This window comes from Centruroides vittatus, unplaced genomic scaffold (assembly GCF_030686945.1).
Source record: "Centruroides vittatus isolate TY-2023 unplaced genomic scaffold, ASM3068694v2 contig_549, whole genome shotgun sequence".
NCBI lineage: Eukaryota > Metazoa > Arthropoda > Arachnida > Scorpiones > Buthidae > Centruroides > Centruroides vittatus.
The window spans coordinates 7415340-7428724 of record NW_027122325.1 but is presented as its reverse complement, the minus strand read 5'-3'; the positions used below and the strand labels follow the sequence as shown (position 1 = coordinate 7428724).

General features: G+C 33.7%; 1 protein-coding gene across 2 annotated transcripts in view; it reads left to right on the top strand.

Annotated features, from left to right (window-relative positions):
* Nucleotides 1–6118: 6118 nt before the first annotated feature.
* Nucleotides 6119–13385, top strand: part of LOC136978761 (fibrillin-1-like) — a 38460-nt gene continuing 31193 nt past the window's right edge. The window contains exons 1-3 of one of the 2 annotated variants that reach the window (XM_067274584.1): nt 6119–6159; nt 11943–12022; nt 12827–12906. The gene's annotated coding sequence lies outside the window, so the exon portion shown is untranslated. Of the gene's footprint in view, nt 6160–6553; nt 6621–11942; nt 12023–12826; nt 12907–13385 lie in introns of those variants that run through there. The other variant, XM_067274583.1, reaches the window with a different exon arrangement.

Genomic DNA, 13385 nt, shown 5'->3' with positions numbered 1-13385 from the left:
TTTCTTGTATCGTATGATAAGCCCAGACGCCTTCTGCCGCGGCGATATCCAAATCCTTTAAAGTTGGTGCGTCCGATTTCTTGAAAAAGGTTAACATCGAAGAACTCGAAGCGGCGGTACGATCGGCATTTTTATGTTTTTCAGACTTTAAATGCTGTTCAATATCACTGGCACCACCATGGGAAACGCTAAATTTTGCACGACACTTTTCACATCTGACATCTGAGGGAGTATTTATTTGCTCGATAAACGGATATTTTGCTTGTAAGTTAACATTGAACGTATACTTGCGTTTCGGCATTTTAACTTATGATTCCAAAACAAAAGAAGTTTAAGTTATTTACTAGGTACACGAGCATCAAACAACAACAAAACAAATATCGAGAAGTGGGCGAACGAGAAATCTGCCAAACAATTAGTCAACAAAGCGCGAGCGATGACGTCTTCGCCACTCTCGGCTATCGTCGCGTCAACCGACGACGCGGTTTGCTCTCGCACACCGATCGCGTTCGGCCGCCGCGCGACGGCCGTCCGGCCGGCTCGACTACTCAAATTTTCGCGCGGTTTCAGAAAACGGGACAATTTTTCGTCCCAGAGTTCATTTCGGGGACACCGGGACTCGTAACTCTAAAAAGGGACAGTCCCGTTCAAAACGGGACGTCTGGTCACGTTAGTTATGACCTGCCCACTGTCAAGGATGGCTTGTCCAGTCTGGAGCTAATTAATTGTCAGGTCGAGTGGAGGAGGAAAGAGCGGGATCGTTGATAAGACAGAGGCGAGATTCGAATAAATGACACCAGTTAAATCAACAAACAGAATTTATTACGAAACGATAACGAACAGTTACACCGAATAATATTGACAGAGATATTACGTACTAACATAGGAAAGTCGAACCCGAGAGAGAGTTTACAAATAAGTGGTCGTCATACCTCAACAAGTATCGGAGTCGGATGACAGAGTCAATACAAAAATCCGTAGTGGCGTAGCGGCTTCGATCGTAGGATTTCAGCGTAGCGGCTTTGTAGAATTTCGGCGTTCGGAGGCTTCGAGTCCGACTATAGGCGGGAGCTACGAGCGACGACCCCTTGGTTCTTGCTCCCCTCCTTTTTATTTCGTCCCCTCGTTAATTTTCTCGCCAATAAGCGAATTTTCTCTTTAGTTCCGAGTGTGACTCAGTTTCGAGTTTCGAGTTCGAGGGGTAGGGGATAGGTACGGTCAATCCCTTAAGACGGGTCAGTTTTTGGTTTGGAATTTGGTTATTGAAGTCAAGATAATGACTAATTTACAATTTTATTTTGCCGGTCAATTCGAACTCTCACACTACTAATAATGTATTTTTTCATACTTTTCGGTTATCCGACTTGTCACTTATCCGACCAACCCCAGTCCCCAATTAAGTCGGATAGTCGATGCTCTACTGTATTAACAAGTAGTTCGGAAGAATTTTTCACTGAATATACTGTACTGTACATACAGTACATACTATTTCTCATAATTTACAAAAAAATATTTATTAATTTTATGCGCGTTAATAATTTTTTACTGATTATTTTTTCACGACACGGCTTAAATATTTTAAATAAAAATGGCTCGCTAACCATTTTTGGTCAACAAACCATGTTTATTTTTGTTAACCAGTATTGGAGAATCTAAAAGAGGAACATTTCAGTATTAAGTGTCATCCTTTTCGAACAGTTGCCAGAGTTTATGGGACCCCGAAATAAGAGTATTAAAATTATCAAAATTTGTAACTGTTTATTGAAATGTTTTATCGAAGAGTTATTTTTGAATTTTCACATAATGGTTTGTTCTATTTGAAAATGCCAAAAACAAAGATTATTACATCGAATTTAAACTGCAGTTACTTCCAAAGTATCGGGCTAGGTTGCCCACGCCAGAAACGAAACTAAAGAAAAACTTTTCAAATTTGAAACACGTGAGAAGATTACCTTGCGACACACTAGATGGCAGTATGACGTGCATTGCCAAAATGATGGATATGCAGCAGAAGGCATTTACGATGACTTTGTCTTCCAGCAGGGTGGGGCTCCATCTCATTAGCATACTGAGATGCGTCGATACCTGAACGTAGAACCCACCTGCAAAGTTTACGCAAATCAGCAATGATGGTACTCTTCTGTCATCAGAGAACGAGATTGGTATAAAAATGGATTGCTGGATGATTGTACACACAATTGTAGGGAATTGCAAGTGAAGGTATGGGCGAAAAACGTGATTTAACAGACTTTGAACATGGAATGATTATGGGTGCTAGAAGTAGCGGAGCGAGTATCAGCAAAACTGCTTCGCTTGTCGCCCCTACAAGTGGTGTTATGGTCTGGGGTGTCATCACATACGATCACCATTAGTAGTAATTTACGCGACCATGACAGCCCAACGGTATGTTAACGACACTGCAGCAACATGTGTTGCCTTTTATGGTGAGGCTCCCAAGAACCAAGGAGCTTTTGTTCATGTGTACAAAGAGTGTACTACCAATAGAAAAAGCGGGTCTAACGTATGGCAAGTGGTCGTTCTCGGCCGCTGGATGCTCGAGCTGAAAGAAGCGTTGCCAGGCTTAATCAGTGCAACAGAAGAGCTGCAGTACGTCAGATTACAATTGATCTTAGTCAAGAAATATTTCCGATGACCTCTGAACGAACTGTTCGCCGTACATTACATCATCTTGGATATGAAAGCCGAAGGCCTGTTCGAATGCCTTTTTTGTCTGCAGCTAACAAGATCAAATGACTCCAATTCGTACATGATCACAAAGATTGAACAGTAAATGACTTGAAAAGGGTAATGCGGTCCGATAGTTTTTAATTTCACCACGCAGATGGCAGAGTGCGAATATGGAGAAAACAGCATGATTGTATGGTCTCTATGTGCATTGCCACAACACTTCAAGCTGATGGAAGCAATGTTGTAGTTTAGGGATGTTTTCCTGACATTGTTTGGGTTTTTTGCTTCGTGTGGAACAACATCTGAATACACAAAGGCATTTAAATATTGTCATTGCCAAGTACATCCAGTTATGTTAATAGCCTATTCCATTGGAGATGGATACTTCCAGCAGAACAATGCTTCATGCTATAAAGCTCAGATTCTTCGAAGATGGTTTAAAGAGCATGACGGAGACTTCACCTTGCTTAGTTCGCCTCCACAATCACTGGATCTCAATCAAATTGAACATTTGTGGGAAGAGGTAGAAAGGGGCATCAGGCAGCTGGATCCAGAACCATCCATTCTTAATAAAAAGAAAGTACTGTAAAACTCAATTTTGACCAAAGTTTCATTTCTTAGAATTTAGTGAATTGTTTTTCTTTTAGCTTTTTTTTTTTTTTTTTTTACTTTATCAATTTATTAATATATAGAAATAAACAAAGCAAGCTTAAATAATAAATATATAACTTATTTATAACGTTATTTAATAAGATAATTGAGTTTACTAACTATTCGGAGTATTCGAATATTTGAATTCGAGAAAAGTGATATTCGCATATCTATAATTTATATAAATAAATTAATAATAAAAATCACTTAATGCATGCTTATACTGTTTATTTTAGTTGAATCAATACATTTTGCGTGTGTTATATGCGGTCAAGATGCGTTCACTGGTTATTATGGGAACTGTGGATGCAAACCACTTCTTATTTATTGTTTTTATTAATAGATGTCAGTCTTATTGTATTGGTGAAAACGGTTTATGTATGTACAGTAAAGTTGGAATTCAATTTGTCAGTTTTGCTACGCACAACTTTTCTTTGAGAGAGATTTTAAACCGATATGTTTTGGAGAAACGTTTTTGTGAAAATAGAAATACTTTTAAAAGTCACCGTACTTTGGAGATTGAAAATATAACGCCTAAATCAAGAATTAAACAAACTCTTAGCCCAAGAAATTTTTCCTCGGGATCACCTCTTTTATTTAAATGATAATTCAATAAAAGAAAGCAAATAGCAAATAAGAATTTTTTTAATAAAAAGATTTATTGTTTCATAATGAATAATACAAAACCGAAATAAGATCTGTAGTTATTCTCTCTTGTGACTGACCTAGTGACTTGAATAATAAGTCACTAGGTCATTTTGTAGGAAATACGCATCTGACTTATGATTTTCAAAACACTTCAAATTTTGATTTTTTTTTAGCTTATGTGAAACATCTCCATGAACAAGTACGTAATAATGCACACAAATCTATAAATAAAAATATAAATTATAAATAACGCTGCACATCATTCTAAGAACTTTATTAAAAAATTTTTACGATAAAAATAATCGATATTGAATCTTATATGTTTGTGTACTGTACTTTAATTTTAAACAATTGCTAAATTTTCTAACTCTTACAGAATATGATATTAATTAAAAATTTAACAACAACAATAATAAACTTTATGAAATAATTTAAGCAGTATCATGAAAATTTTAACATATAATCTGACATGAGAGATAATAAGAATAAACAAGTAAGAAAATATTGAATATAATACTCTACATATAGTCATTATTGAAAAATTCATCGGTTATTACTTAAGCTATTAGTTGTATTCACAATAACTAGGCCTAATACTTTTTAAAATTTGGTATTAGTAAACGTCTAAACAATCATTCTCTATTAATATTGGAAAAAGAAAATGGAATAGTGATATAAAATTCAATGTGACTTAAAAAACAGTTGCTTTATGTGAATGTAACATAATAAAATGAAAGCACAAAGTTTAAAATTTTAAATGACAAGTGATCACATTAGACTTACAAAATTTGCCAAAATATTCTACAAAATATTCTAGGACCTTGGTTCTAGTCGGCAAATTCAAATGTCCACTAGTGATGTGGCGCTACAATATTTGGCTATGTCTTGGCTACTTTAATATTATTTTTGTTAAATTTTTGCGTGTTTTAGCTGGCAACACTGGCTCGACCATGATAGGGAGGCCAGTATTTAAACCATGCTTAATTTTTTATTTTGTTTTTATTTTGTGGAAAATAAAGAAATAATTTTTAACGATACAATAGCGACGATTATTATTTTAAAAAAATTTTGTTAGGCTTAACATCGATGAAAATTCAACGCGAAGTAGGTTAATAGCGATATACTAATATACAAATTACATGGGATATACTAATATACTATATTAATAATGTATTTTGTCATACTTTTCAGTTATCTGACCAACCCCAGTCCCCCAATTGAGTCGGATAATCGATGCTCTACTATAGTTTGAATAAGCATTGTATACAAACTAATTGTAACAAACAAGGACACACATTTTATTATTCCTGAACAGTTAATTATCTAAATTGTATGAACACTTCCAAGTAATGTGGGACAAGGGTGAAGGTGTGAGGCTCTGGATAGGAAAATTTCATTTCTTAATTTATGAAAAACAAGTTACAAAAAATAAAATATAAAATATAACAACAACTTCGAAAATTCAAACATTACGTTATATGATTAGAGTAACCATACGTCTCTACAAACGGCCGGATGGCTGAGCGGTCAAGTGTCAGTATACCGCTCTGGGGGACACGGGATCGAATCCGGTCCTTCAGAGTGGTAGACCGGGGTCAAAAAATCCCCAGGAATTTTTCGGGGATGAGGTCTACCCGAATATGTCGGGCCCCGTCCTTCACCACCCGGCCGCCTCATTGTGGGCCTGGCCGAACCCATAATGGGGTCACTAAAACAGGCCCCTTTAGTGCTTACAGGACGGAGAGAGTTTAAAAAAAATACACCCGACTTGTCCTGGACAATTCCGGATTTTTCCCTTTTAATCCTCAAAAGTAGAATAAAATTTTAAATCATTTTATGTCTTATAATTTATAGGTCATTATATAAATAATTTTCAAAAAATTAATCTAAATTATAACTTTAGCCGTTTTTAGACCCATTTTTCACTTTAAAAACCGTTTCGCTTCGGCTTATGATCGCTCTACATGATGTAATCTCATGCATTTTTTTTTTTCTTCTTCTTCTTTTCTTCTTCTTCTTCTTTTTTTTTTTTTTTTTTTAATGATCTTAATTCCATTAAAAATGTCAGAAATTTTAAATACATTATAACAGTTTAAACATATATTTTTCTAATATATATTCTATACATATTATGTTCTAATTCGTAAAGAACACGGAACTTTGCGTATTCTAGTGAGCATCGGCTTCATTATTATTATGGGAAACAGTATAGTAATTAAAATCTACGATGATGTATATAAGTTTACACATTAACGAATATTGGTTGATAAAGCTGTCGATGCAGTAATCTAGAGCAATGGTATTCAAACATTTTAACAGTGCGACCCAAAGGTAATTTTCCGCGACCCATAGATTGAATACCACTGATCTAGAGAATTTGCCATTATTATGATATTTTTTTAGCAAAAATATTTTTTTTGGAGAAATTTAGTTTGTAAATGAAAACATCTTTATTAATATAATGAAAATAATAATAAATTGTATAAAGTCAATCTCAAACGAATAAATCTGATAGAATCCGGAGATTTTTTTTTTCATTTACCAATGTGGGATGTTAAGAATAAGTGGTAAATAAATAACAAAATGTCACGTTAATGTTGACATTATGTTATAAAAGAATTATAAAGGAATGAGTGAGTTAATCTTATAAATGTAATGAAAGTTGTCAGTTAAACCAAGTCAATTTTACTTAATCGTAGTAATTATTAATTATATTTCGAAGCAACTTGACGCATGGCATGTCTTGAGATAAAATCTATAACCATTAAATTATTATTAAATGTAATGTAATGTTTATTAGTGTTAAATATCTTAACAAGATCAATAATGAATTTTCAGTGTACAAAGATTTAACAAAATTTGTAAATCTGACTAAATTATCAGTTGTCAGTTTATTAAAATCTTGAAAATATGACATTTTTAATATAGAATTAAAAATTATGAAATAAGTGTATAATGCATTTTGACATTTTGTTGTTCATTTCTTATTTGAGAACTGTGTAAATCATAGATTACATAGTTACTATTATACAAAGTTTACAATTTAAAGTATAAAACACTGATCTCTACAATTATAAATGGTAATATCTTGTTCTATGGACAGAGCTGTGCTGGTAGATGAGGCAGAGAGGCAATTGTCCAAATTGGAAGGAATTTAGTATTTCTTCCATAATATAAAGCCATCCATAAGGGCATCATAATGTTTATAGAAATATATATATACATTGGCATTGTTCTTGGCCAAAATTATTTGGGATGGTCTTGGGTATGGAGATAAAATATTTCATGCTAAAAGACTCTAAAAGTTTGTTCTTTTATACTAAATTATGATATTACAGAATTGTTATATTGTAAATGATTGATTATATTTAGCAATAAGTATTAACAATATATTTCTTTATTCTGGTTGAATATTTGCTTTATTTTGTCAAAGATATTTGTAAAAATAAAGTAGTTCCAACTTAACCACTGCTACTTTCTGGATAATAACAATAAACACAGCTTAAATGTTAGTAAATCCAGAATGAAAATTTAACTTAATATTGAAAATATTTTGACTAACATTTTTGATCAATACTGATCTTTGCCAAGTTGCTTACATTCTATAAATAGACTGTATCAGAAGAACACTGTTACAAAGTTTAAACTAGTATATATTGTTACATAATATGAAAAAATACAACAAAAATTTTTAAAATTAAATTAAATTTTTGTTCTAGATTTACTTTGGTGTAAGATGTGTTTATTAAGAAAATAGTTGCTTAGTTTCTGAGAATTTGAATTTTTAAGGAATGTGTGTATACATTGATTCATGTATAAATAGCAATATCTTGCTCTATCCTATACAAATTCAAATAAAAAAAAAATTTATGAAAGTGGATAGTACATTTTGAAGAATATATAAATAAATAAGACATATATGGAAATAAAATATATTAGATAGATTTTATGGAAATAAAATTTTTTATAAAGTTACAAATGATTCTTAGAAAAATGGAAAAGATCTTGTAATGACTATGAACTATCTGTAAAGTTGATTTTGGCTGTCCATAAATTATGTCTGCATTTTTTTTTAAAATTTTTACTCCCCTTCCCCCTCTTGTCTCAGTTTGTCCAAGTTTCCATAAACTCCTCCCTTCTTCGGGCTTCCGACAATATTCAACCTTCTTAAAACCTTTATCGTTTTATGAATGATAGTTACCATAAGTAGAAACAAAACATACAAGAAATTTTGAAATAAATATAATAAAATTCGTAAACCATATAAAATTTAATGAAATAAATGGGTATCCACTGAAGCTCAACCCCTTTCCTTCCCCTTGTCTGACTTGTCTTGACTTCCTCCTTCCCTTCCAGTGTGGATGTCATTTATTGTATGACTAAATCATATTTTTAAAATTAGTTTTTGTGAAAGAACATGGGATATGTCAGAAAAAGAATGTTTATGTAGAAAAGATATGTTAGAATATACAGCATATATATATATATATATATATAAGATTAACTGTATAACTGTAAAAGGAAAAATATATTTTTTTTGCTGTGTAGAATTTTTTGAATCATAACTTTATATCAGTTTAACTCAAAAAATTTTAAATAAAATACAATGATTGATATGTAAACCTGAAATCTTTACGTTAAAAATAACAGCTTTTTAATTGAAATCTTTCAGATTCATTTGATGTCACTATAAACTTCTTTATATGTGTGTAGTGTATGTATATACAGGATGATTCACTCATACTTTATGACCGACAGTCATATTTGAATAACATGTAATGTAAAACATACCTTAGTCAACTGCTTCATCATAAAATAAAAAATTGTTCCATTTGTGTTTCTTGCACATCTTTTCATTTTATATGGAGATATAAGCCCACAGTCTGATTATCTTTAAAAATAAAGAAATAAAATAAAATAAAAATTACTGTATATTTAACTAGTCAAGAAATTATTTAGCTGGTTGAGCTGGTTACCAGCTAAAACTAGTGTGGGAGAACACTGGACCAATCTATTAATTTATATTTTATGAATTGTTGTTCTTAGAATACTTTTTATTAAAGACTAGAGGGAAGGGCAGTGGTACAAGAGAGATGGGAGAAGGATTTAAGTTGTTCTACACTGGAGAGAGTGGAAGGAATGGTGTGGGAATAATATTGGATGAGGAGTATAAAAAGAAAGTGATAGAGGTAGACAGGAAGAGTGAAAGATTAATGAGAATTAAAATGGTGATAGGAAAAATGATAGTGAATGTGGTGTCGGGATATGCACCACAGGTGGGATGCTCTGAGGAGGAAAAGAGGGATTTTGAAGAAAGTCTCGAAGAGGTTCTGCGAAATGTAAGAAGTGAGGATATGCTGATTTTGGGAGGAGACTTAAACGGCCACGTGGGAAAGACCGCTGAGGGGTCAGAAGAGGTTCATGGTGGTAAAGGGTTTGGAGAGAGAAATGAAGCAGGGGAAAAGATCATTGAAATAGCAACAGCGTTTGATCTTAAAATTATGAACACTTGGTTCCTAAAGAAAGTAGAACACCTGATCACTTTCAAGAGTGGAGGAAATTGTAGCCAAATTGATTACTTCTTAATGTCAAAAAAGGATAGCAGGCTAGTACAGGACTGTAAGGTCATAGTAGGAGAGGCGGCGGTGAGACAGCATAGGCTCTTGGTAATGGACATAATGGTACAAGATAGACCTCCAAGAGAAAACAAAAAGTGCCGGGCTCGATTGAAGATATGGGAAATGAAAGGGGAGAATGTTAATAAGTTCCAACGAGAAGTACTGGAAAGGATGAAAGATAGGAAGCTGAATGGGGAGGCAGGAGTGAATGAGGAATGGGAAGATTTCGTGAATATTGTGAAGGGAGCCGCGGAGCAGATTTGTGGAAAAACAAGAGAAGGGAAACGGCTCTGGCGAGAGACATGGTGGTGGAATGAGGAGGTCAAAGAAGCAGTAAGAAAGAAAAAGGAAGCATTTAGGGTATGGCAGAAAGGAGACAATCAAGAAGATAGAGAAAAATATAAGGAGTGTAACAGAACAGTCAAAAGAGCAGTGAGAATTGCTAAAGAAAGAGAGTGGGAAAAGTGGTATGAAAAGCTTGAGACCAAGGAAGGAGAGAAGACTATATATAAAATAGCAAGAAACAGAGCGAGTGCTAGAAGGGATATATTAGAAATAAATGCGCTAAAGGGTGAGAATGGAGAGCTGTTAATACAGGCGGAAAGGATACTCCACAGATGGAAAGAATACTTCCAAAACCTGTTAAATGAGGAAAATGAGAGAGGTGTCCTGATAAACGTAGAAGAAAACCTTAGTCCGGTGGAGGATATTACACGGGCAGAAGTTAATCGGGCGTTGGAATCTATGAAAAATGGTAAAGCGGCTGGACCATCTGGAGTGGTAGTGGAAATGCTTAAGGCTCTGGCGCTGGAGGGGAAAGAATGGTTATTTAACATAATGAAAAGAGTATGGGTGTCCGAGAAGATACCGGAGGGGTGGAAGAGAAGTGATATGGTGCCGATATATAAGCAACGGGGAGATCCACTACAGTGCAACAACTACAGAGGGATTAAGCTGTTAGAACACGCCTTTAAAGTATTGGAGAAGGTGGTGGAGAGCAGACTGAGAGGAAAGGTGGAGATAGATGAAAGACAGTTTGGATTCATGAAGGGAAGGAGTGCCATCGATGCAATATTTATAGCAAGGCAGATACAAGAGAAGAGGCTAGAGGGAAACCAGGGAGTGTTCTATGCTTGTTTGGATCTAGAAAAGGCCTATGATAGAGTACCTAGAGAGGTGGTGTTCTGGTGCTTAAGAAGGAAAGGAGTGCCTGAAAAACTAGTTCGGCTGGTAGAGGAAATGTATAAAGGGGCACGGACTGCTATCAGAACACCTAATGGTAGATCAGAAGAATTTGAAGTTGGAGTGGGGTTACACCAAGGATCAGCTTTGAGTCCTCTGCTGTTTATAACGGTAATGGATGAGTTGAGCAAAACCATTGGCAGACAGGGGCTGTGGGAGTTACTTTATGCTGACGACATAATGCTGATAGCGAACAGTGAAGAAGAGTTGCAACAAAGGTTGGGGGATTGGCAGAAATGTCTGGAGAATGGAGGAATGAAATTAAACATTAACAAAACAGAGGTTTTGGCCAGTGTTAAAAATCAGAAGATAAATCTGAAGTTAACGGATAGAAACGGACTTGACATCACGCAAAAGGCTAAGGTTAAGTACCTGGGAGTGATGATAGATGAAAATGGAGGATGCACCGTGGAGGTGAAAAGTAGAATCAGTAAGGGGTGGTTAAAATGGCGAGAACTGACAGGGGTACTTTGTGATGCCAAGATGCCGAGGAAATTGAAAATCAAAATTTATGAGGCAATAATAAGACCGGTCCTTTTGTATGGATCGGAAACGTGGACCCTCCGAAAGACAGAGGAGTTGATGTTGGCGAGGACCGAGATGCGAATGCTGAGATGGTTGTCCGGTATTTCGCTCAGGGAGAGAAGGAGAAGTGAAGAGATCAGGAGAGAACTTGGGGTTGAATGTATTTTGGACAGGATAACTAAATCTCGATTGAGGTGGGTCGGACATATGCTGAGAAGAGGAGAGGATGATATGGCAAGGAGGGCTTTTGACCTGAGAGTAGAGGGGAAGAGAAGTAGAGGAAGACAGCGAAAGCGATGGGGTGATGTGGTGGAGGAGGATATGAAAATAGTGGGACTGGAGAAAGGGGACGCTTTGGATAGAGGAAAGTGGCAACGCAAGATCCAGGAGGCCTACTCCTGCAAAGGGACAAAGGCAGCAAAGTAGTAGTAGTAGTAGAATACTTTTTATTAAATTGGAATTTGATTTAAATTGGTATTATAAATTCTAATATTATTATAATTAGTATTCATACAGCTGTTATAAAGATAAAAAAGAAAATAAATGCTGTTTTATTATTTCTTATTTTAGTTTGCATGTGCAAAATGAAGTAGTTTACAATGAAACCTGCATATTCCAAAGTATTTTGTCAAAGAATTATATTTTAAAAAGTAAGTTTGTAAAAAAAATTATATTATATTATATTTTTTACATAGTAATGTAAAGTAACATCAACTCTTTGTTTTATTTTTTATTATAAATTCATCTATTGAATTTTTATATGACAAAATTTGAAGGTAGATAAATTGTTGCAGAAATTAACTCATATTATTTTATCTGTGACTTTATCATCTAATTTGTAATATTTATTTAGAATAAAACTAATGCAAATGAAAATTATGGAAGAAATTTGACTTATTATTCTACTTGTATTATTTTTATAAAGTTTTTAAACAATAGAAATGTAACTGAACGATTGCCTTAAATAATCAGGCTATAACTTCGCTAATTTAATGATATAAATTAATAAATTATTGAAATTATAATTATTAATTTAGTTAAGAGATGGCAAATAACGTCTACTTCTAGTAGCAAATTACTTAGTATTAATCATTAAATTAGAAGAGTTGTAGTCTGATTATTTAAGGTGATCATTTGGTTATGTTTCTATATACATATCAGGCTTCATGATGTTTGATATACTTATGTTTCTAAACAATATTAAGATTACATATTTAATTTTAATATTTTTGTATTTGTCAAATTTTATTAAGGAATTATTATTATTATTTTTTTTTTGTTGTTGTTTTTAACAGGACAGGCACTACTAATCTTTTGCATTACCTAATAAATTGAGTAAAAAAAATAAAGAATTATATCAAATGTAAAAAAAACAGTTCAATTTACAGTATTTGAAATTTTTTAATTTTGTAAACTTTTTATAACTTATTAACAAAAACTGTTTCTATTTTTAGTTAACAAAGCAGAAATAATTTCCTGAAAATAATAACAAGAATTTTCATGACTTCATATCTGGAGATCTGATAATTACAAAGTAAGAATGTAAATTAAATTATTCTATTGCAAAACAGTTTACAAAATTACAATCTCTATATTTTCAGACCCACGCAATTATCTCCATGTTATTCATGGAAGACAGATCAAAATGGTATCAGATCAAAATGGTTGTGAATGTAGTTTTGTAAATTGTGCACTGATAGTCTAAATTTAATGATTTTTATGCTGCTTTAATATTTTAATAAACTAGGTATAGTTTGTTTTCTGTCCAAGTACTGTATGAGCTAAGAATTGAGTTGAAGCATCAGCAAGTCAGTATTATTATTTTGGCGGCCACCTATGATGATCACTTGCTGCTACCATGGCAGTGTTGTCACCATTGGCATAAAAAGGAATTTAAAAAATTGCACATATTTCTGCTAGCAAACTTGGACACTATCACTTTAATCCACTGTGTCTTGAAAATGAAATCATGGACCCCTGATTTTTATTACATTTTTTATTTCCTCATCTCAT